The sequence below is a fragment of the Phyllobates terribilis genome, unplaced genomic scaffold, assembly GCF_046119375.1.
Source record: "Phyllobates terribilis strain yellow unplaced genomic scaffold, ASM4611937v1 Scaffold_1__5_contigs__length_1240528914, whole genome shotgun sequence".
Taxonomy (NCBI): Eukaryota; Metazoa; Chordata; class Amphibia; order Anura; family Dendrobatidae; genus Phyllobates; species Phyllobates terribilis.
In genome coordinates this window covers 560,890,548-560,917,123 of record NW_027362761.1, presented here as the reverse complement: position 1 = coordinate 560,917,123, position 26,576 = coordinate 560,890,548, and the positions used below count along the sequence as shown (strand labels likewise).

The 26,576-nt window shown below is 45.4% G+C and overlaps 1 protein-coding gene across 1 annotated transcript in view; it reads left to right on the top strand.

The window, feature by feature from the left end:
* Window positions 1–1,271: 1,271 nt before the first annotated feature.
* CTIF (cap binding complex dependent translation initiation factor) overlaps window positions 1,272–26,576 on the top strand; it is a 184,865-nt gene continuing 159,560 nt past the window's right edge. Inside the window, exons 1-2 of the mRNA XM_073680485.1 lie at window positions 1,272–1,401; window positions 25,158–25,256. The gene's annotated coding sequence lies outside the window, so the exon portion shown is untranslated. The remainder of the gene's footprint in view (window positions 1,402–25,157; window positions 25,257–26,576) is intronic.

Here is a 26,576-nt window from a genome sequence, read left to right as displayed (position 1 = left end):
CAAAAATGGAAGGAGTTTGGCACAACTACAAACCTACCAAGACATGGCCGTCCATCTAAACCATACATGTCAAACTCTGGCCTGCAAGGTGGTTTTATTTGGCACACAACACCAGACCAACCACCCCTATGTGGGGCCATTATTCTGTATGGAGGACTATGTGGGGCCCATTATTGTGTATGGAGGACTATGTGGCACCCGTTATACAGCATGGAGGACTACGTGGGGCCCATTATACTGTATGGAGGACTATGTGGGGCCATTATACTGTATGGAGGACTATGTGGGGCCATTATACTGTATGGAACAATATGTGGGGCCCATTATTCTGTATGGAGGACTATGTAGGGCCATTATTCTGTATGGAGGACTATGTGGGGCCATTATACTGTATGGAACAATATGTAGGGCCCATTATTCTGTCTGGAGGACTATGTGGGGCCCATTATTCCGTATGGAGGACTTTGTGGCGCCCATTATACTGCATACTTTGTCCAAGTTTTTAATTTTAGCCCTCTGTTTGAGTTTGATATCTCTGCTCTAAACTGACATCCCAAGCAAGGAGAGCACTAATTAGAGAAGCAGCCAAGAAGTCCATGGTCACTCGGGAGGAGATGCAGAGATCCACAGCTCAGGTGGGAGAATCTGTGCACAGGGCAACTATTAGTTGTATATTCCACAAATCTGGCTGTTATGGTAGAGCAGCAAGAATAAAGCCATTTTTAAAAGAAAGCTATAAGAAGTCCAGTTTGCAAAAAGCCATGTAGGGGACACAGAAAAAGGTGCTCTGGTCAGATGAGACCAAAGTAGAACTTTTTAAGTTAAATGCAAAACGCTATGTGTGGTGAAAAACTACCACGGCATATCACCCTGAAAACACCATCCCCACCATCACACATGGTGGTGGCAGCATCATGCTGTTGGTAGGCTTCTCTTCAGCAGAGGCACGGAAGCTGGTCAGAGTTGGTGGGAAGATTTGTGTCGGTATCACATAAAATCCCACTATATTATAATTACGTTTGTGGGTGTAATGTGTTGAAGCTGAGCGGGTATGACGACTTTTTCAAGGCCCTGTCTATGGAGAGCGCTTCCTGTGGATTGTGTGTGTGTGGTGAGACCTTCCAGTGTCCGGGTATCTGCAGTGACGTCACCCCGCGCTGCTCTCCTCATTCCTGGGCACATTACTGACATTCCTCCCTGTACAGAGCCCTGCGCTCACTCCTCTCCTGCTAGGACTACAATTCCCGGCGTGCCCGCGGCGCTGCTGGGCCACGTGGTACCGTGTAGGGGCGGCACCGTGACGTCACTCTCCTGCATTCCCTGTGTCAGGCTGGAGTTGTCGGCCAGTGTCAGGGAGCAGGCGGCCGGCGCTTCCGGGGGAGCTCACTGCTCGCTGTCCAGGTACGTACCCGCCTGTGGCCGGCGTTACGGGCACCCTGCTCCCCGGGCTGGCCCTGAGGTGCGGTCGGTGTGTGTGGCAGGTCGCTGCCCCCATGTGGACGTGGCTGTGCCCGGCTGGGCTGCTGCTGCGGTCCTCCCTTTGTTTACCAGGCTGAGTGGCAGCTGTGTGACCTGTGACCCCGGGGGGTGGATGTGCCTGGTATTGGGTGGGCAGCATGTCCTCTCCTGTCTGCACCAAGCACCAGGGCACTGACCTGGAAGGCTCAACTTCTACCACCAAACTTTCATCATTTTCTGACTTCACTGATGCCGCTTTGTTGCGACCCGAGCCCCCCCACTCCGCTTTGTTGCGACCCGAGCCCCCCGACGCCGCTTTGTTGCGACCCGAGCCCCCCGACTCCGCTTTGTTGCGACCCGAGCCCCCCAACGCAGCCTTGTTGCGATCCGAGCCCCCCCCACGCCGCTTTGTTGTTGCCACCCGAGCCCTCCGACGCCGCTTTGTTGTTGCCACCCGAGCCCCCCGACGCCGCTTTGTTGTTGCCACCCGAGCCCCCCCGGCGTTGCTTCACTCTGTTGCAACCCGAGCCCCCGGTGCAGCTGTGATACCACCTGAGCCTCACCCACCCAACGCCTCAGCCACCTGGCATTACTTCACCCTTTCATGACCCCACGGCGCCCCTTTACCCTCCTATACACCACACATCTGGACAGAGCACACGGTCGGCACAATGCCCAATGCTTCTGGCACTGTGCATGTATAGGTCACCCAGATGCCAGGCACAGCTAGAGCAGCAGTGACCCACAACACTTCAACTTCTTTTCTTTTTCTTCCAATTTTCTTACAGAATTTCTCTTTGTTTCCCAGAAAACTGTGTGACAACCAGTATGAGCGCAACCACAACGTCCACTCAGGTTGTCAGACAGCTCTGCAGTTACACTGAGCCAGGATTTGCCATGGAGAAGTGTCAGCTGTGTGTTCATTATAGTGACTCCATATACTAAGACGAGGGGCTCCGACCCCAGCACCCACTAATCGGCCCCCCAATATATTAGGGCCCAGGTCTTACTAATGAGTGGGTAGCTTTTTCAGGGATCACCTGTGGACCCTCGGCCCATGTCACCCTCTTGCTGCCCCCAGTCGGGTACGTAGTGTACTGACCCGATATTGGCAAACCTGATGGTGACATTGTATAATGAAAAGCCCTGGAGCTTCTGACTTGCGGTCAATGAATAGAATCCTCTTTCGGCTTGTACACACTATGATTGTAATGTCGCACATCATGGTCAGATTGGGTTTATTGTGCAAGACGGGGCATCGTTGTCGGTGTTTTATGAAAATCGCAGTTCTCTTCTCTGAATCCGCTCCCACAATTCTCATCCTGTAAAACTGAAGACTGTGAACCCGTCCCGACCTTGTCCTGCTTGTGTGTTGAAGGTTTGAAGGTCTTAACACTGAAAAAGCCTCACAAAACTGTTGATCTGGATGTAGGTGAGAATGTTCCCATTCACTGACAGCAAACACTAACCTTCAAAACCGTGAAGAATTCCAAAAGAAAGTATTCTAGAAAGTTGCAAAACTTTTCATTGTGCAGTAATTAACTTGGAAGGCTGCGAGTGCGATGTAGCTGTTACTTTTGGATGTTTTAATTTATGGGGGTCATCCGCTATTATGTTGTATTGTGCCCTTGGGGTCACTGTATGCTGTTTGTATCCCCCCAACATCGCGGCATTGGCTGTAGTATATTTTCGGCACTGAATATAGCTGGTTTTACTGAGTTTAGTCACTTGGGATACTTATGTATCATTTATTTAAAGTGGTATCACACCATAAACAACTGGTAGTTGCAGGGAGCCAAACCAGTGGCACTCCTACTGCTACCTGGACCCAGATGAACCTAAAAAAAAGGTGTCCACTTTTAGGCTAAGTTCCCACGATGCGGAAATGCTGCTGATTTTTTTTCTGCATCTCCCTGGCAGGAAAAATGCATGCGGATTTTAGTGTGACCAAGTTAATAGTTAAAAAAAGAATAAAAAGCAAAACAAAAAAAAATTATACTCCCCTTCCGATGGCCCCCCCGTCTCCTTCTCCGGTGTCTTGGGCGGCTCGCAGTGGTGTGAAAGGACCTTCCATGACGTCATTTAGTCATGTTACAGGTCACGCGACTGCATCAGACGTCCAAGCACGGATCGCAATGGACAGACTGGTCTTGACTCTCTCATAGACGTAGACGAAGCTGTCACGCTTCTATCCGTTCTCGGACCGATTTGCACGGACGTCTTACGCATCCTTAACTCATGTCTTTTTTTTTTAGCTGTTTTATAACCACTGACTACATCAAAGTTAAACGGAAACGAAGAGCCTGTGAAAGCCGACCCAATTGCAAAAAATTATTTTTAGCCCCAAATACATTCATCTTAGAAAAATAAAATAATTGGGTCCCAAAAAATGGACAATCCCTTTTAGTGCAGTTTTACCAACCTCCTGTTCAATTGCGGCATCCCTAGTACTCCTTTAGTACAAAGAGCACGTAGACGGGTCATGGTCACCTGAGGCCGCAGGGCCAGGTACTAGGCAGCCGCTGCGCCCTCGCTCATGCATTGCTTAGCGCCTTTATACCCTGAACAGTCCCAGTCCCCAATTAGTATTTATAGTTAGTACATTTGTTTCTTTTTTAAAGGTACAGTACCCCTTTTGAAGTTGTAAGTGATATTTGAGTGCGATGATGATGGTGGCTATTCTTGCACGTACTGACCTGACTGCCGCCTCCAGTGAAATTAATAGAAAGTCTTAAGTGATTGCTAGTTTTTCCTATGATAAATAACACGTGGGCTGTTATGTGGGCGCTCATTGTTAGACTGCCTGATTTTATTGCACTAAGCCAATTGGGCACAAAGGATACGAGCACATAACATGTGGGTACAGGTGAAGCACATGGTCACTATGCCGCTCAGTGCTGCCTTACCGCCGCTCAGTTCATGTCCATGTGGCACCTGCATTGAGGGTTTAGTCTGACTCTCTCTCATATCGTTAGTGACTCAGTTTTAACATGCACGTCATTAAAAAAAAAAAAAAGATTGGATGCCTGTAAACCTACGTAGGGTAGTCATAGTCAAGATAAATCCATGTCCCGATCCGCAGAAAAAGCCATGGAGACGTGACGGACAACTTTGTGTAACTTAAATAAGTACTTGAAAAAATGTTATTTGTGGGAACTCTACATTGTTCACCTCAAAGGGTTGTTCCCTAAATTTACATAGTAACATAGTTTTTAAGGTTGAACGAAGACCTAAGTCCATCTAGTTCAACCCATAGCCTAACATGTTGATCCAGAGGAAGGCAAAAAAAAACCCCATATGGCAAACACTAAGTTCAGCTATGTCTTTCTTATACACCGGAGACCAGAACTGTACACAGTATTCTAAGTGTGGTCGCACTAGTGACTTGTATAGAGGTAAAATTAAGTTCTCCTCATGAGCATCTATGCCTCTTTTAATGCATCCTATTATTTTATTTGCCTTTGCAGCAGCTGCCTGACACTGGCCACTAAACGTGAGCTTGTCGTCCACCAATACACTCAGGTCTTTTTCAGTGACAGTTTTGCCCAGTGTTTTACAATTAAGCATATAATTATACATTTTATTTCCTCTGCCCAAGTGCATTACCTTACATTTATCCCCATTAAAGCTCATTTGCCATTTATCAGCCCAAGCTTCTAGTTTACATAGATCCTCCTGTAATATAAAATTGTCCTCCTCTGTATTGATTACCTTGCAGAGTTTAGTGTCATCTGCAAATATTGAAATACTACTCTGTATGTCCCCTACAGGGTCATTAATAAATGTTAAAAAGAAGGGGGCCCAATACTGACCCCTGTGGTACCCCACTGTTAACGGAGACCCAGTCTGAGTGTTTTCCATTAATAACCACCCTTTGTTTCCTATCATTGAGCCAGTTCTTAACCCACATACATATATTTTCCCCTATCCCCATTGTTCTCATTTTATGTATCAACCTTTTGTGTGGAACCGTATCAAAAGCTTTTGAAAAGTCCATATACACAGCATCCATCGCATTTACTTGGTCCAGTCCAGAACTTGCCTCCTCATAAAAACTGATCAGATTAGTTTGACAGGAACGGTCCCTCGTAAACCCATGTTGATATTGGGTCATGAGGTTATTCTTCTTCAGATACTCTAGTATAGCATCTCTTAGGAAACCCTCCAGGATTTTACCCACAGTAGAGGTTAAGCTTACCGGCCTATAATTTCCAAGTTCAGTTTTTGTCCCCTTTTTGAATATTGGCACCACATTTGCTATACGCCAGTCCTGTGGTACAGACCCTGTTATTATGGAATCTTTAAAGATTAAAAATAATGGTCTATCTATGACATTACTTAATTTCTGCAGTACTCGCGGGTGTATCCCATCCGGGCCCGGGGATTTGTCAACTTTAGTGATTTTTAGACGCCGCCGTACTTCCTGCTGGGTTAAGCAAGTGACATTTAATGCAGAATTTTTGTTATCACTGATCAGGTTTTCTGTCATGCGATTTTCTTGTGTAAATACGGTTGAAAAAAAAAATCATTTAGCATATTGGCTTTTTCCTCATCCTCATCCACCATTTCATCCAGACTATTTTAAGGGGGCCAACACTATCATTTTTTAGTTTTTTACTATTTATGTAGTTAAAGAATATTTTGGTGTTATTTTTACGTTCTCTGGCAATGATTCTCTCTGTCTCAATCTTTGCTGCCTTGATTTGTTTTTTACAGAATTTATTTAATTTTCTGTATTTATTTAATGCCTCATCACTACCTACTTGCTTTAGTTCTGTAAATGCTTTCTTTTTGTCACTTATTGCACCCCTTACAGCTCTATTTAGACATAGTGGTTTCCTCCTATTTCTAGCATGTTTATTCCCAATGGGTATATATTGTGCACAGGTCCTATTCAGGATGCTAATAAATGTCTCCCATTTGCTTTGTGTAGCTTTATGTCTCAGGATATCGTCCCAGTTTATTGCACTAAGATCATCTCTCAACCGTTGGAAATTTGCCTTTCTGAAGTTGTGTCCTTGTAACCCCTCTACTACACATCTTATTAAAGGTTACATGAAAACGTATTATTTTGTGATCGCTATTACCCAAGTGACCCCCAACTCGTATATTTGATATGCGGTCTGGCCTATTGGTTAATATTAGGTCTAGCAGTGCCCCCCTTCTTGTTGGGTCCTGAACCAGTTGTGAAAGGTAATTGTCTGGGGCTGCACGGAAACGTCAGCCGTAAATCGCTCCTTGCTACATTGCAGCATGATGCAAGTAGGGACCGCGACTGCAGCAAGGAAGTTGCAAAAAGTCAGAACTGGTCGGATTTCTTGCTTATCGCGGTACCTTGTCGGTTGGGTTGGTTGTTAGTTGCGTGACTTGTGTAGTTATCAAAAGATAGTTGATGACTTGAGGTTCAGTGAGGTTTTCAACTTCTGGGACCCCAATGCCCATGAGAACAGGGCTCAGAATTGCCAGTATTTGTGGCCCCTTTATTTATTGTCTATGGCCCTGTCCGCAGTCCCAGGAGCGGCCACTGCCCAACTCCAAAGGGGCATTCAGTATCTGATCGTTTGGGGGGGGGAAGGGGGGGGTTGCAACATTTTTGTGACCACCTACTATGAGAACTGTTGCACTTCTAAACTCTGCCACAAGATGCACATGTAGGCCATATCGAAGGGGGTCTGACACTTGGCTGTGGTGCCAAGTGTCAGACCCCCTCCGATCTGATACTGATGTGGGTTTCTGGTTCCATTCACTGCCGTAGCTGAAAACAGCTGATCTGTCATTGTCATCTAATACTAATGACCTATATTAAGAACCGGTCATCAATATCTAATTCCTGGACAAGGAGTGCTGGATTATCAGAGGTTATGGATTATCAGCCGGTCATAGAAAAGTCTGACACTAACTTGTAAGGGAAGGAAACTTCTGTTCTAACTTGTGCTCTCTTTTCTGACCTCTGCTTGCCTGCTCCCGGCTTCTGCTTGCCCTCTGCATTATAATATGCAGGTCTGGTCTGTGACAGTTTATTAAGCTTTCTAGATTCTTGAAATTCTACATTATATCTAGATATTATGAACTCGCAATATAGTTTTTTCTCTCTGTATAGCAGCAGGCCCTGACTGTGATGGGTTAGGAGGACTGTTAGTCCTGTGACCTGTTCCCGGCCCGGACGCCTGCCATTTCTTGTCATTCTGCCATCCAGTGTGCATTTAGTGCCAATGGATCGTCCCCCGGCATACACGATTGCAGGAGCTAAATATACACATGGACGCTGGCATCTAAAGGCGTGAGGGTCGTTGTGCCCATTATAAAGGTTGGGGGTAGTAGCTGTGTACTGCTGGGTGTTTTGGCAATATCTGCTGGGTCACTGAGTTGCCCCCTTGCATTGCCAGACCTGCAGACATGTACCCTGCCAGTGTCCCTGCACCTGCCAGACTGGATGCTGCAGCACAAATCCCATCCAAGCTGCTGTAAACCAAAGAAAATTATGATTTTTTTGGGGGTCAGAATCGAATTTTTTTTTTTTTTTTTTTTTATCAATGTCCATGCCGACTTCCTGACATTTCTACTTAATATTTGTATTCTCCTTGAAGCAATTCTGGAACATTTTTTTTCTATGTATTTGTTGTGCCTTTCCTCTGCTATTCCTCCTGGAAATACTGTATATAAATGGACAACTGATTATAATGAGTCTTATTGTCAGTGAGGAGTGTGCTAAGACAGTCTCCACGCTGATTGGTGACGCCCAATTGTCACTTTATTAAAACATTTCCATGAGGAATAACGTAGGGACATCTTTTTACAAAGTAAAAAAAAAATGCCACAAATAGTGAAAAAGTTCTGCCACTTACAAGATCTCTGCATGTTGTCAGAAAAATCACGTGCAGCGACTGAAAACCTGAACGTTTTGCATCAACTGTATCTAGTATATTATATCCAGGAACTATTCTGATTCTCAGCCGCCTTTATTTTTCTTTTTTGTGGGCGGCTTTATGAACAGCATACTACCAGCACTATAGATGCTGGAACTTCCTTTTCCTCACTTTCCAACATGGATTACCCCAGACTTTGTCCAATGGCGTACCTGTCCTGAGCTGAAAGCATGCCTCTCTAGTATGCCTGTATACAATGTGACAGATGGGAGAGCCGAAGCATAGAGATAAAGAACCGCCCCAACTTCCTGTAGGGGGACAGAGACCTGCCCCCAATTCCATTGTCTCTGCTGCTAGACATGGGTTGAACTTGACAGCAATTAGCAAACAGCCAGTTCCAGAGTAGGTTGAATATTTGGAGGATTTTTTTAGGCTGAAAATGTAATTTTGGGTAAAATATCTACTTTTCAATTTTGCTAGTTATAACATTGGCCATCAGATAAGCCTAAGGGTGCATGTACACTGAGCGATAAGCGGGAATGGACGTTCCTAGGGACACTGTTTTCCTCGTAATAGCGCAGAATAAAGAGGCCGCCAATCAGCTGATGAACTAGCAAAATGCTCGCTTGTTGGGTGAAATGATTTGTAAGCTTGGTCAAGAATCACCATTCTCGGCAGCAGCTCATCCTGTGTGAACGTGCTGCCGAGAACAATGATGATCAGTCAGGGCTGTCAGGCTCTATTTACAGTTACTGCACTTTTACGCATATTGGATTCATTAAATAGGTAATGTGAGAAATATCCTGTCGACAGCCCCTTTTAAATGAGCAAGTTATGCAGCTAACTGATAGGTTTCACATGGAAAAGGTGCCCTGAATTTTAGCAACAAGCTCCAGTTCTGGAAGGTCCTCTTCAGGTTTGGGTCTGACACACCACAGGTTTTTTTTTTTTTTTTGCTGGAGTCAGCAAGTAAATAGTTCTGATAATAAAGGGGGCTGACTGACTGCTCAATAAGTGAGCCAGCCCCCCTCCTCTGTCACAGCCTGTTACTAGAGAAGTGGACTGGCTCCGCTATTGTCAGCAAATAACCTGTACCGTATATAAAGGGGGCTTACCGACTGCTCAATAAGTGAGCCAGCCCCCTCCTCAGTCACAGCCTATTACTAGAGAAGTGGACTGGCTCAGCTATTGTCAGCAAATAACCAGATCTGTATATAAAGGGAGCTAACTGACTGCTCAATAAGTGAGCCAGCCCCCTCCTCTGTCACAGCCTATTACTAGAGAAGTGGATTGGCTCAGCTATTGTCAGCAAATAACCTGTACTGTATATAAAGGGGGCTGACCGTCTGCTCAATAAGTGAGCCAGCCCCCTCCTCTGTCACAGCCTATTATAGAGAAGGGGGGGAAGTGGCATTGCTCACCTTGGATGTGGATTGTGACCTTTGCTGAACTACCTTTTCAAGGACCTTTTTAATTTTTTTAGCTGGGCAACCCCTTTTAATAGGGCCAACCTGTCGCTGCTGGATTACTACACCCATCATGCTCACAACAACAGCTGGGGCTTGACTGCCGCTGTTCTCCATTAATTGCAGGTTTGGCTGCAGTTATAGGTGGGATGCCTCCCTCTGTATCTATAGTCGCTTCCTTTTGAACTTTTATAGTTTGTAAGTAATATAATGTCTGATATTAGGAGCGGCCCGTGACTCCCATCCTCCAGACAACTTGTGCTTCCTCATAAATTTATCATCTGTGGCCGACATTGCGCTGAATGAGCGCTGGTCACACGTGCGCACTACTGCTCCATTCTCAGAGGATTTGGAGACCTTGACAGTTTAACCATTTAAATGCACGGTCATTGGTGACTGCAACCTTTAAAGGGTTATTTTCATCTTCGTATATGGATATTGTCAGACGGAGCATATAAAAATAAGCACTTTTGCAATTTACAGCTTGTTAAAATTTGCTGCCATTCTTGAGATATTAACACTTTTCTTTTATTTACGGCTCGTTGCCTAGGAGACCGACCACCACTGCTTTCTAGCTTGTAAGCACCGCGCTGAAACTAGGTAACAGAGCGCCAGTTTCAAAACAGCGCATACAGGCACAACAGAACAGAATTGGTAAGCACTAAGCATATTCTGCTGTCTAGCAGCGGTGGTCGGTCTCCAAGGCAACGAGCTGATATAAAGAAAAGTGTCAATATTTTAAGAGCTGCTGAAAATTTTAATCAGTAAGAAATCGCAAAACTGCTTGTACTTACAAGCACTATCCGATAATGCCCATCTATGAAGATGGGACTAACCCTTTTAAGTATTTATCCATTTCCCCTCCACTTCCACATTGCTGCCAACTGGAGACACAAAAATAAACTCCCGAAAACTTTTTATTTTTATTTTTTTCCGCCTCAATACTCCACTTTATATCAAAGCTAATTAATAAATTTTTACGTACCCCCAAAATTACACATACGAAAAAAATACAACTCATGCTGCAAATAAACAAGCACATTCACAAAAATGTTACAGCGTATGGAGTTCTGTGGGTTCTCAAGAGGTTAAAGGGGTATTCCCAACTCCAAGATCCTATCCCAATATGTAGTAGGTGTAATAATATTAGCAAATGCCTCCAATTAGAAATGTAGTATATATATCACTCATAGTGACAGTTGGTTGCTAGTGGTCATAACCATGGATACCTAAGCTACTGCAATGCCCTGCTCATGGGGTAAGCGACATAGCTCATCAGAAGAACTATACTACATTTCTAATTGAAGGTATTGGCTAATATTATACCTACTACATATTGGGATAGGCTCTTGGAAATGGGAATACCCCAACGTAGTGCATACTGGGAGTCGTAGTTGTGCATCATACTAAGGAAGGATTTTACTTTAGTTTCATACTTCAGTGTTACTCTCTCTAGAGATTCTGGTTAAGATGCACCAAAGTTATAAAGAGGTGAACTTCTTGTGTTGTCCTTGAGCCGGCGTGGATTTATTATATAATTTACGTCAATTAGAGCGAATCTCATCAGTTACTGCCGAGTACGGGGACCCCCAGCGACCCCAAGAATGGGGCACAAGAACCCAGAGGGAGTGTCGAGAAACATGAAGAAAGCCAAGGTGCCAAAGCCCCCGCTTTCTGCAAATCTCTATAAGGCCTCATTCAGACGTTCGTATTTTCCACATACGAGAAAGACGGACCGATTATTCTGATCAGAGTTTAGTCTGAGTGGCATCGGAGGTGAGAAAAGAGAAAAAGTTTCTCCATCTTCCCCTTTCTGCCAGTCCATAAAAATTAGTTATCCTATTTTTTTTTTGCATTGTCAATTTTGTTCCGACACTTGGATCAAAGTCGGTCGTGTTTCCGATTTTCTACTGACTATTTGGTTCGGCTCCATCGTTTTTCACGGCTAGCACTCATCCCTATGATATTCTATGGGGCCATTCACATGTCCGTGATTTGTTGAGTACAGATTGGGTGGAGGCGGCGCCCCTGTGGGTGGAGGCGGCGCCCCTGTGGGTGGAGGCGGCGCCCCTGTGGGTGGAGGCGGCGCCCCTGTGGGTGGAGGCGGCGCCCCGAGTGTCGGCAGTGCAAGTCAATGGGTCCATGAAAAAAATAGTCAGTACTCGGATGACATCAAAGTGGGGTCCGATTTTCAAGGACTGTCAGAATGGAGAAGCTGGAGAAACCTTTTTTGTCTTTTTTCCATGTACAAGAAAAAATGATGACACTCGGACCAAACAAAAAATTAGATTTTTTTTTTCTCGTACGTAGAAAATACTGGTGTGTGTGTGTGTGTGTGTGAATGAGGCCTAAGGCTGTTTGCTTTGTAGCGTTGGTGCTGTATACAAGAGCAATCATACGAGGGGTCAGCGCAGACACATGGGAGCGCCACCGCATCCGTCACAAAGCAGGAGAGTGTGAGTGTGTCCGCCCGGTTAGCGGCCATTCAGCTGGAAGCGAGCGGCTGGAGGCCATTGTCCATAGGATAATGCTGTGACAGCGAAGCTTTACACATCTGACAGGCGCGCCCTGATGGGACAAGCGCTAGATTTGTCTCGTGTGTTAGGAAGCTGCGAGGGAATGGAGCCTATTGTTGCCCGTCTGCAGCGGCTCATCCACCTGCGTCGCCAGCCGTGATAAGTAGGGAGAGAGTGTTCGCGTTGTAGATCTGATCTGAAAGGCAAAGAAAGAAAGAAAAACTTTCATAGCATTACTGGAAAGGCAGAAATATCTCTGCTTGCTGTCAGTGAATGCAAACATTATAGCATATAGCAGCTGTGAGGACTGAGCTAGGCTGGCGGAGGTTTTTGTGCTTGGAGCTGTAGTGAGCATTTGCGACCACTGTTGTGATCACTGTCTACAGGAGCGGTGGTCGCACATGCTTACTAACTCTACTCTCTAGATCAGGGAGGATCTCCGCAGGCGGACCACAAGTGAAAAAAAGGGATTAATGTTGCTTATGGGATGATTTTACCCCCCCCCCCTTAAACCATGTTTATGGCCGAAGAGCAGGGTGAGTATACGTAGTTAACGTAGAATTGAATGACTGTGCAAGAAACGGATGAAGGCGCTTGTCTATTTCCAAGAAAGTGAATGTGGTCATTGGTGAGCGGTAAAATCAGCAGCTCACTGTTATCCTAGAAAGTGATGGGAATGATGATGGTCATATGTGCCCGATGGGAGTGCTGATTTCGGATCTCGGCACAGAAAGCCGTAGGGGCAGGTCACCATTGTGCTGGCACTAGTATACTAGTATTTGGATAGTGTGTGAATCCCACCTATTTTCCCTCTGTAACACTGCAAATTTCTCCGAAAATCGGGACTGTCTCATCAAATTTGACATCGTTAGCATGAGCTAGAGCCGTGTATGAAGGGGGCTGGCTGACTGCTCATTTCTATAGCTAAGCCAGACCCCTTCTCTGTCTATGCATGGAGGACCGGTGCTGGCACGACCTGAACGATGTTATATTTTGTTTTTAGCTGGACAGCCCCTTTAAAGGCAAGGGCTACATGGTGGCATTTGGTCGTTGCAGTAACAGCCTGCCGTGATCCCCCTGATTTCTGCATGTTGATGGCACAGGCTGCACTGTACACACCAGGTCTGGCACCGGCTACCAGCGCCTGACTCCACGCATGTTGCCTTCTTTTGTTTACAGTCCTGATTCTGGCAGCCGGCCCACCTGCCGGCCCCTGATGTGAGCTTCGGGGTCTTTGTTGAGAATGAAATGGCAGCTTCCTGCATCTGTCGTATACGGATATTCCTGCTGGAAGAAGGACGGATCGGAAGCCGGTGGGAAATGCAGCAAATCTCCGCCTGGGAACCTGGGAAGACCGTCCTCTGATATATGAAACTCGCTGAAGTGGCAGCTCCCTAAAGGGTGGCGTTGTCAGATGAGCTTCACTCAGGACTCAGAGATGTAGCAAGAGGTCGCTGTTTATGGCAGCCTGTATTCTGTCCATTTATTGCAGACTACTGACTGTCTCCACAACCCGCCCATGCGATGTGTGAAGATACACTTTATTTTTTGGGGTGTGGGGCGTTCAGCTTGTGGCACCTGAAGCCTTCCCCCTTTTGCTCATCTGCATTGGAGAACATTTTTTTTTTCTCATGGATGCCTCAGTAATCCTCTTTGGATCTTCTTATCACAATCTCCCGATCAGGTGGAAGGGGCGAAGCCTGTTTGACCCCATTGTCTCTGGCAATCGGAGCTCCTGCCTGTGCTTCTACCTTTCATCACTTGCCCTCCTCATCTTCCTCCAGTTCTGACCTCATTTTTTGCACTTTTTCTCTCATTTATCAGCAGTTGTAAGGGGGGAGCAAACCAGGCATTGCCCGGGGCTTCCAAAGATTGGACCCCTAGAAACAACGTGAAAGTATAAACTTTCAATGCTTTATATCATCCAGGACCTTTGCCACTAATTTCTTTACCATATTGACACTATATGGCGGTATTTTTTAATGCCAAATGTCCGTTTTATTTGTGCATTGAATGGCAGTGTTCTGTATGAAGTATACAGTCATACATGAAAATGTCAGTGTTTGTCCGTGGTGTACAGTATTATGCGGGTATTTTTACTTTGATGCTATACGGTGGTATTATTTGGCCATATTCAGGTAAAACGTGCACATAAAGAAGCCCCCTCCTACCGCGTTGATCTGCTGTTTGCCATCTCTGGGCAGACAGAGCCTATGCAGCGACCTCTGTGGATGAAACGTGGTATTGCATGATGTTTGTTAAAAGACCACGTATGCCACAATGAGTACTGCTTTGGCAGCAACAATTCTTCCCTTGTTCATACGCATTAGGAGACTCCATGCATGATGTCTATATACCTGATATACCCTTTTTCGCTGGTCGAAGACTGTTGGCCTCAATTTACTGACATCGTTCAATTAGGTACTATGAAGTAGTCAGTCTTCTACTCATGCTTTACACTGCAGCACTTCTCATCAAGTTATCTGGTTTATGTACAAGGTTACGGTCAAATATTCTAAAGTGTATATTAGACCCTTCATTACCAGCATTGGAGAGAGGGGGGTCCTAGAAATCGGACCCCTACAATCCTATAGTAGCGGCATTTTCCTAGTGAATATAAAGCGATATCCCATTACTTTGAAAGACAGGCATACATCAGTAGCCTGGAGGTCCTGCCCTGGAGCCCCCGATGTCTCGGCCCGAGTTGTGCCGCTTTCTTCCTTGAGATGCGGCTAATGATCACCAGGTGCGGCCCGCTCTGTCTAGACCGAGCACTTGATCGCTTTTCTCGACCCTCGGCGTCGTGTGCGGAGCTGTAATCTTCAGTCTGTTCCCAGGCAACATCCGCAGACCTCTAAGACGGCTACTTATACGGCTGATTATTACCTGGCTCTCGTCCCTGCTTACATCCAGAAAGCCTGACCTCACAAGTCCCAATTCCCCCCCGCCCCACCCCATTTGACCGAATATTGTGTATTTCTCCATGTATGCAGGACCAATCCTCAATGTCCGTCATTGTAAAAACTTATCCCCATTCCTCAGACAATTTTCCTTGTTAATTGTTTATTAACACATGCGAGTCCACAGCAGCACTGAGCATTTCAGGAAATTTCAGATGGACTGAGGGTTACATAGGAAAAGGAACCAGCGGTATACTCCAGAGCTGCATGCATAATTCTGGAGACACTGAAAAGCAGGCCATGCTACACTACAGTGCTTTGCTTTTTAAGTCCTGTCTTTTAGGACTCTTTCACTCTTCCTGATATTTACAGATACTGGGAAAAAAAAAGTACCGGTGCTACCCGAGTCCGTATGCACCATCCGTCTGACACGTACCGAAATAGAAATGACAGATGTTTAGGTGTTAAAGATGTGCAAAGATATGATAAAAAGAGGTCTGTGAGACATATATAATTAGTGCCGTGCGTGTAATTTACTGTAACATAGTAACATAGTTTTTAAGGTTGAAGGAAGACTAAGTCCATCTAGTTCACCCCATAGCCTAACATGTTGATCCAGAGGAAGGCAAAAAAAACCCATGTGGCAAACACTAAGCTCCACATCGGGGAAAAAAATTCCTTCCCGACTCCATACGACAATCAGACTAGTTCCCTGGATCAACGCCCTATCAAGGAATCTAGTATATATAACCTGTAATATTATACTTTTCAAGAAAGGCATCCATGCCCTTCTTAAATATTAGTAGTGAATCACTCATTACAACATCATGCGGCAGAGAGCTCCATAGTCTCACTGCTCTTACAGTAAAGAATCCGCGACGTTGGAGAACAACGTAGGTTCCTTCCCATGTTTGATAACCAGCCAAGGTAAAGCAGACAGCTCCAAGCTTATATTATCAGGCTGGGAAGATCCCTGGTTATTGGGCCCTTCCCAGCCTAAAAATACCAGCTCACAGCCACCCCAGAATTGGCGCATCACATTAGATGCTAATATCTGATATTGATGCTGTATTCTTGGATCGATTTATCAATTTTAAAGTTACAGAAATCCCCTTTTATGCCAGGAAAGAATTCAAGAAAATATGAAACAAATGTTGGAATATTAGAATTTACCACTGCTGGATTTTTTTTTTCTTCCTAGAGTGGCCATACGTCCACTATACTGTCATGGCAGGGATAAAAAGTGGTGACCAATAGGTCCGTGCAGGTAACTGGCCTGACCATGGTGGGTATACTGGGAATGACTCCATACCTGGCATTGTTCTCATAGCTCAGTGCTGGGTGGTTGCAAGGCTGCCATTGTGCGGGGCTTAGTTAATTTTGCGGAAACGCGGCGATTTCGCCGCCATTGACTTGCATTAGAACGCGCCAATTCCGCAAGACAGCATTTGTACTTGCGTAATTGGTGCGTTCTAATGTGCGGATGGTACCCGGGTGTGGAGGAGAGGAGAGTCTCATCCACACCCAGGTACCATTAAAAAAGCTGTAAAAGAAGAATAAAATAAAAAATAAATGTATACTTACCATCTGTCGGCCCGCGCAGCGCTCCCGCTTGGTTCCCGGCACTTGCAGTGAGTTGTAGGACCTGCGGTGACGTCAGAGTCATGTGACGGGTCACGTGACGCTGACGTCGGCAGGTCTTTCAATTCAAAGTTGCCGGCGAGGGAGAACAGATTGAGCAGGACAGCGCGGGCCATCGGAGGTAAGTATATACACTCTCTCGGTTCACACTGTATAAATCCATGCTGTTTGCATGGATTTATATAGTATGACCTAGTTATCAAGCACTTTCCAGGTGATGCTAACATCGCCTGGAAAGCGCTTGTCAATCTGCATGCGGAAACGCATGTGAATCTGCATGTGGATCCGCATGTATTCTGCAGGAAAAACACATGCACAATCTGCATGCGTTTTTTCTGCCAAGGAGATGCAGAAATGATGCAGAAATTTTCTGCTTCATTTCTGCATCGTGTGCACATACCCTTAGGAAAGCAATTATCACGACAGGCATCCTGTCCATTAATGCATAAATTGTTTATTTCCCAGGGAGGTTTTCGGACATTTTTTTTTTTTTTATACAGGTGAGGCGTGTAAAATAACAACCGCAATCTAGTATTTGTGAATAATATGTTATCAGTATTGCGGTACTTTTTCTTGTTCCCATATTTATTATTATAGCAGATAATTATCCATTCTCTTGTCTGACAATATCACCATGTAAACATCTGATGTCGGCTTTTGGACTGTGGCCCAGTGACAAAGCAATGACGGTGGGCGGTTACATGGAGCCTCAGCTGTTCGCAGCACAGGTACAGAATAGGAAGTGGCGGGCGACCGACATCAATCACTGAAGAGCAGAGCGGAATGCAGAGCGGAATGCAGAGCTTCAGGACAGGCCACCATCCATCAGCAATGACAGGAATGTCCTTGGTATGAGGAGCAGGCGGCAAGTGTCCATACTGTGCACTGCTACGTCATACTCCACTCGCTATAATCCTCTACATTCCCTGCAGTATTCTGCCCAATTTCTAAATATTCTATAAGTTTTAGACTCGTACATTGTGCTGGTCGGCAGCTAAGCTTATTATAACGCAATCCATGTCGCTCAATTCCATCACTTTTATTATTCATAGAAGCAATTTTGACTTCTAAAATAATAAATGGAGTCATTTATTGTTACAGGTTTGTCCAAATAATATGTACAGTATTTACCTTCAAAATATAACTACTATAATACTGCCCCCATGTACAAGAATATAACTACTATAATACTGCTCCTATGTACAAGAATATAACTACTATAATACTGCCCCTATGTACAAGAATATAACTACTATAATACTGTCATTATGTACAAGAATATAACTACTGTAATACTGCTCCTATGTACAAGAATATAACCACTATAATACTATAATACTGTCCCCTATGTGCAAGAATATAACTACTATAATACTGCCCCCTATGTGCAAGAATATAACTACTATAATACTGCTCCTATGTACAAGAATATAACTACTATAATACTGCCCATATGTACAAGAATATAACTACTATAATACTGCCCCTATGTACAAGAATATAACTACTGTAATACTGCTCCTATATACAAGAATATAACTACTGTAATACTGCTCCTATATACAAGAATATAACTACTATAATACTGCTATATACAAGAATATAACTACTATAATACTGCTATATACAAGAATATAACTACTGTAATACTGCTCCTATGTACAAGAATATAACTACTATAATACTGCCCCCTATGTGCAAGAATATAACTCCTATAATACTGCTCCTATGTACAAGAATATAATTACTATAATACTGCCCCTATGTACAAGAATATAACTACTATAATACTGCCCCCTATGTGCAAGAATATAACTACTATAATACTGCTCCTATGTACAAGAATATAACTACTGTAATACTCCTCCCTATGTACAAGAATATAACTACTATAATACTGCCCCTATGTACAACAATCTAACTATGATAAAACTAATTCCTATGTACAAGAATATTACTACTATAATACTGCCCCCTATGTACAAGAATATAACTGCTATAATACTGCCCCCTATGTACAAGAATATAACTACTATAATACTGCCCCCTATGTGCAAGAATATAACTACTATAATACTGCTCCTATGTACAAGAATATAACCACTATAATACTGTCCCCTATGTGCAAGAATATAACTACTATAATACTGTCCCCTATGTGCAAGAATATAACCACTATAATACTGCCCCCTATGTGCAAGAATATAACTACTATAATACTGCTCCTATATACAAGAATATAACTACCATAATACTGCTCCTATATACAAGAATATAACTACTATAATACTGCTCCCTATGTACAAGAATGTAACTACTATAATACTGCCCCCTATGTACAAGAATATAACTACTATAATACTACCCCCTATGTACAAGAATATAACTACTATAATACTGCCCCCTATGTACAAGAATATAACTACTATAATACTGCCCCCTATGTACAAGAATATAACTACTATAATACTGCTCCCTATGTGCAAGAATATAACTACTATAATACTGCTCCTATGTACAAGAATATAACTACTATAATACTGCCCCCTATGTACAAGAATATAATTCCTATAATACTGCTCCTATGTACAAGAATATAACTACTATAATACTGCTCCTATGTACAAGAATATAACTACTATAATACTGCCCCTATGTACAAGAATATAACTACTATAATACTGCCCCTATGTACAAGAATATAACTACTATAATACTGCCCCTATGTACAAGAATATAACTACTATAATACTGCCCCCTATGTACAAGAATATAACTACTATAATACTGCCCCCTATGTACAAGAATATAACTACTACTAGATGGTGGCCCGATTCGAACGCATCGGGTATTCTAGAATAGGTATGCGGCCGACGGGGCGCAATTAGCAGAGCGGCGTTTAAATTTGGCGCCCAAATCGCTGATTGGTCGCGGTTGCCTAACGCGACCAATCAGCAAAGCGGTGTTTAAATTTGGCGGCAATATCGGTAATTGGTCGCGGGCGGCGGCCGCGACCAATCTGCGAGCCGTGTTAGTGAGGACTGGAGAGCGTGTTTAAATTTGGCACCAAAATCGCTGATTAGTCGCGACCAATCAGCAGAGCGGTGTTTAAATTTGGCGCCAATACTGCTGATTGGTCGAGGCCGCCGGCCGCGACCAATCAGCGATTTTGGTGCAAAATTTAAACACCGCTCTGCTGATTGGTCGCGGCCGTCAGACGCCTAATCAGCGACTTTGGGGCCAAATTTAAACCCCGCTCTGCATCGCTCTGCTGATTGATCTCGGCCAGCGACCGCGATCAATCAGCAGAGCGTTGTTTAAATTTGGCGCTAATCTCGCTGATTGGACGCGTTTGGCGTCCGCGACCAATCAGCAGAGCGTTGTTTAAATTTGGCGCTAATCTCGCTGATTGGATGCGTTTGGCGTCCGCGACCAATTAGCACAGCAGTGTTTAAATGTGGCGGCAAGATCGGTGATTGGTCGCGGCCGCTATTTAAATGTGGCGCCCAAATCTTTAGCGCCAAGATCACTGATTGGTCGCGTGCGGAGAGCGCGACCAATCAGCGAATCGTATTGGTGAGGAGCGGGGAGCGGAATCGTATTAGTGAGGACCGGGGAGCGCCGCTGCCTTTGCGGCTACTTCCACTGCGAGAACCCGGGACATGAGCGACTGCTCGCAGCAGAAGTATCCCGACCCGCAGCGCCGCTCCCCGGTCTTCCCTTCACACCCTAGCCGCTGATCTCCCCACAGTATCCGCATGGTGTTACAAAGATCCGGACATTTGTGTTAAAAATCGTTGATTGGTCGCGGCCAGCGCCAGCGACCAATCACCAATTTGGGCGCCAAATTTAAATATCAGCCACGACTAATCACCGATCTTGGCTCCACATTTAAACGCCGCTGTGCTGATTGGTCGCCGACGCTGGACGCGACCAATCACCGATTTTGGCGCCACATTTAAATAGCGTCCGCGACCAATCAGTATAGCGGTGTTTAAATGTGGAGCCAAGATCGGTGATTGGTCGCGGCCGATATTTAAATTTGGCCCCCAAATCGGTGCGCCCAAATCGCAGCGCCAGCGACCAATCAGCGATTTTTAACACAAATGTCCGGTCCTTTGTAACACCATGCTGATACTGTGGGGACATCAGCGGCTAGGGTGTGAAGGGAGGACTGGGGAGCGGCGCTGCGGGTCGGGATACTTCTGCTGCGAGCGCCCGCTCATGTCCCTGGTTCTCGCAGCGGAAGTATCCGCACAGGCAGCGCCGCTCCCCGGTCCTCCATTCACACCCTAGCCGCTGATGTCCCCACAGTATCCGCATGGTGTTACAAAGGTCCGGACATGTGTTAAAAATCGCTGATTGGTCGCGGGCAGCGCCAGCGACCAATCACCAATTTGGGCGCCAAATTTAAATATCGGACGCGACCAATCACCGATCTTGGCTCCAGATTTAAACACCGCTGTGCTGATTGGTCGCGGCTGATATTTAAATTTGGCGCCCAAATCGGTTATTGATCGCGGGCAGCGCCAGCGACCAATCAGCGATTTTTAACACAAATGTCCGGACCTTTGTAACACCATGCGGATACTGTGGGGAGATCAGCGGCTAGGGTGTGAATGGAGGACCGGGGAGCGGCGCTGCGAGTCCGGATACTTCTGCTGCGAGCAGTCGCTCATCTCCAGGCTTCTCGCAGTGGAAGTACCCGCACAGGCAGCGGCGCTCCCCGGTCCTCACTAATACGATTCCGCTCCCCGCTCCTCACCAATACGATTCGCTGATTGGTCGCGTGCGGAGAGCGCGACCAATCAGTGATCTTGGCGCTAAAGTTAAACACTGCTCTGCTGATTGGTCGCGGCCGCTGCCCGCGACCAATCACCGATTTGGGCGCCACATTAAAATAGCGGCCGCGACCAATCAGTACAGCGGTGTTTAAATGTGGAGCCAAGATCGGTGATTGGTCGCGGCCGATATTTAAATTTGGCGCCCAAATCGGTGATTGGTCGCGGGCACAGACAGCGACCAATCAGCGATTTTTAACACAAATGTCCGGATCTTTGTAACACCATGCGGATACTGTGGGGACATCAGCGGCTAGGGTGTGAAGGGAGGACCGGGGAGCGGCGCTGCGGGTCGGGATACTTCTGCTGCGAGCTCCCGATCATGTCCCGGTTTCTCGCAGCGGAAGTATCCGCACAGGCAGCGCCGCTGACATCCATGCGGCAAGGGTGTGAAGGGAGGACCGGGGAGCGGCGCTGACATCCAATTGGTCGCGGCCGCTATTTAAATGTGCCGCACAAATCGGTGATTGGTCGCGGTCTTGGCCCGCGACCAATCACTGATCTTGCGGCTAAAGTTAACCACTACTGTGCTGATTGGTCGCAGCCGATATTTAAATTTGGCGCCCAAATCGGTGATTGGTCGCGGGCAGCGTCCGCGACCAATCAGCACAGCGGTATTTAACTTTTGCGCTAAGATCAGTGATTGGTCGGGTCCGAAGACCGCGACCAATCATCGAATCGTCTTGGTGAGGACCGGGGAGCGGCGCTGCCTGTGCGGCTACTTCCGCTGCGAGAACCCGGGACATGAGCGGGCGCTCGGAGCAGGAGCAGAAGTATCCCGACCCGCAGCGCCACTCCCCGGTCCTCCCTTCCGCATGGATGTCAGCGACGCCGGCGGTCCTTCCGCTGCTACCCGCCGGGACATGAGTGCCTCGCGCCGCTCATCTCCCGGCTGCATCTCCGTCCGGTGGTCGGGGTCCTTCTGCTGTTACCGGCCGGGAGATGAGTGCCTCGCGGCGCTCATCTCCCGGCTGCAACGCCGCTGACCTCCGTCCCGCAGATGAGCCGCTAACGGCCGCCATCTTTTTTCTGAAATCCCGCGGCGCTGATTGGCCGCTGCCGGACGAATGAGCGACGCGGGATTTCCTAGACAGACAGACAGACGGACGGACGGACAGGATAAGACAATTATATAGTAGATAATACTGCTTCTATGTGCAAGAATATAACTACTATAATACTGCCCCCTATGTACAAGATTGTAACTACTATAATACTGCTCCAATATGCAAGATTCATAGTCTAAATGTATAGAAATGTAAGTACAATGACTGGTATGATGACTGCATACATTGCTGTGTTTCCAGGGCTCAGTGAGATGCTGTGGGGTGCTAGGAGTTTCCTGGCCCTGGGATTATTTCCCGTCTGTGGTGCGGGCACACCCCAATTACATTGATCACCTGTTTCCGTGATAATGAATCTGACGACCCCGTCTTGACCACCCACTCTACACATTTCTAATCCTGTCGTCCACTTAACAACCTGGCTTTAGCGCTGATGAAAGCCGCCTAATCCCTCCCGTCAGTAGCTGGCCACGATGCTGCTGGTTGTCAGGAGTAATGGCCTTTTATTAGATCAGTGTGTGACGCAGCCAGTGATTCCCAACCTGTTGTGAAACTACCACTCCCAGCATGCTATGAGAGCCACCAATTGTACTCCATGGAGCTAAAAAACTGGTAATGAGTGATCCGAAAATGAACTATTGTGTAAATCAGCAGGTCTTTATGTTAAATCTATCAGTAATATAACATTAGATTGAGCCTGCCGTTCACATGATCAACTCTGCACAAAGTGCCGTAACCTCTATGAACTTTTATTATATGGTCAGGAGGCAAATAGGACCAAGGGGGGAGGTATCACTGGGACTGTGGCCTTGCTGGGGGTATCATGTGCTCGCCTCATTATTAACCCACAGTCCAGTTACAGACCTGCGATTTCCATAATATAACACAGGACATCCTGGAAACTTGAGCCCAGGTCCAAGCATATAAAAAGATGAGCTACACAATGGGAAGGATTTCATATGTTGGGGGTCAGCCTGAGCCGAGTGTGAGCCATGAACCTTCCCTGCCCTCAAGGAAACAGAACAACTACTTTAGAATAAAATGTTTAGGTATTTCGGTTTTCTTCCCTTTCTTTTTTTTATAACAGTTTGTTTATTTGTGTGTCGCCTTATTTTTCTCCTATTTATACCTTTTCTTGTAAACTCTTATTTTTTTTTTATATTAATGCTTAAAACTTAAGTTTGGTCCTTATATGCTCTAAAGAATTGCCTTTTGGAGAGTGTGGGCCATTTGACTGTGTATTTTGGGGACTCCTCACCCCTTGTGTTTGAGTGGTGTCGGGGCGTATGGACGGTGTCTACTGGATTGAGGGAGAGTAGATGGATTAACCCATTGATTCGCACCGCGCGTCACATGCTAAGAAGTGTGTGTGACACTATTTTTAACATTTTTATATTTTTCTTCATATCACTATACATAAAAAAAATCAATTTAGCCCTAAAATTAACCACCTATTTCATGTTCTTCACATTGACATTAGCAGCTATAGACTGACTGTTATGGAAGCATTCTCTGAGAATATTCTAATATGGATAACGTTCATTGTGCAAAGAGTGAGAGGAGGTGTTATTTACTATAGAGGTGTTATTATTGTACAGGAGGAGGAGGTGGTGAGCTGTGACATCATGTATTGTGAATATTGGATCCTGTGTTATCTACTGTATATAGAGGTGTTATCAGTCATTGTACAGGAGGAGGAGGAGGTGAGCTGTGACATCACCTATTGTGAATATCGGATCCTGTGTTATCAGCCATTGTACAGGAGGAGGAGGAGGTGAGCTGTGACATCATGTATTGTGAATGATGGACCCTGTGTTCTCTACTGTATATAGAGGTGTTATCAGTTATTGTACAGGAGAAAGAGGTGGTAAGCTCTGATATCACTTAGTGTAAATGGTGGATTCCCCCCAAAAAATATGATTGCGATACCCATGTAGGAGCCATAGAGTACGATGATGTGAATTTGTAGTGGGATTTCTGCTGCAGATTTTGCAGCAGATTTCACTTTACTGCTTTCTATTGCATAAATGCACGGTGAAAATTTGCTTCACAGCTGGATATTAGTTGCTGATTTCTACCTCGGCAAGTTGAAGAGCTAAAACAGCCAAAAAATAAAGCAAAATTAAGATGATTTTTAGCTTCTAGATTTTACATTTGACCCCATCTCATTGTCCCTGTGTTCAATTAGCGCATGAAGATGTCACGGGGGAGTGGGCGTCCGAGATTCCGTCAGAACTCCCTCAATATCCTTGATCAGCCGATTGCTTTCATTTCAAAGAGCAAGCCTACATTGAACAACCCCTTTAATAGAGAGAGGTTGACTTTAATTGATGCTGATGTCTTATGCGTCACGTTGACGTCCTGACCTGTGGTACATTTGATCCGTATGACGTTGTGTTTTCTAGGGATGTCCTATACGAGGTGAGAGAAGACCGGATAACCCCCATCATGGAGTAAGCCTGCCTGCCAGCCGATCACACGCACCCTCGCAGTCTGGGATATAGGTGAGCGCTGTTTTGGGATCAGTCGGTCAGTCATAGTCATTGGATAATCCGCCTAATCCAGTACTAAATGTATCACTCACATCCATGAAGAAGATACAAAAGTAACTCCTTTACATGTGCGGCTACAAGTCGGTCCGACGCTTGCTGCCGCCTGACAGCACCGGCAGTAGGAAAGCTTTGCTTTGCACTTTTGGCTATGACTCTTGTAGTTTTTGTTGCATCCCATACAGATTGTGTTTATCAATATTTTTCCATTAGACAACGTACAATCGGGAACTGCTTTGTGAAAAAAATAAATAAATAATATGAAAGTCCAGTTTTACATAAAAGCAGACATGCTCTGCTCTGGCATGGAGGGGTTGTAGGAACCTTCTCAATTTGCCGGCATCCCACAGCCTGAAATTGTGGACTGGATTTTTTGCTAGAAACTTGGGTCCTTTTCACTGTAATTGGCAACTAGTCAAACTGCCTTTCCCGCAGCTGCCACTGTTTTCTTAAAAGGGAACCTGTCTGAAACTTCCCCCATTCCCACCCCAAACCATTTATAGGCCTGTTAAAGTACTTTAAAAGATAAGCAAGCAGATCCATTTATGACTCTGAAACGATGATCCAACGGGGAGACATCCAATTTTGAGTTCTGTATATATGTGTCTGGAAGTGCGCTGGGGCTCAACGACGCACTTCCAGCTCCTCAGCTCTATTCCTATCCATGTATCGGAGCCAGTGACCTGTCAATCAACCAAAGGAAAGTGGCGTTAGGCAGGGAATACAGCTTGAGGCTGTGGACAAAAGAATATCAAGATCTCTGGTGATGGACTTATAACCTTGAGATTGTTGATATTGTTCAACAATTTCGGTTCTCAAGTCCTCAGACAGTTCTCTTCTCCTCTTTCTGTTCTCCATGCTTAACATGGCACACACAGACACGCAATGCAAAGATTGACTCATCTTTTTGTCTGGTTTGAGGTGTGATTTTTATATTGCCCACTCCTGTTGCCACAGGTGGGTTTGAACGAGAATCACAAGCTTGAAACGAAGTTCTTTTACCCACAATTTTGGAAAGGTGCCAACAATTTTGTCCTGCCCATTTTTGAATTTTTTGTGTGAAATTATGTGCATTATGCCTTTTTTTTTTTTGTTGTTCCAATACACACAAAGGAAATAAACCACGTGTACCTGCAATACTTTTCTTGGAGAAATACTTGTTCATTTCAAGTGTGCCAACATTTTAGGCTATGACTGCGTATACACATACTTACATACAAACCTTCAAAACATAGAGGGGACATAGAGATTAACTTGCTTATCTTTTAAAGGGCT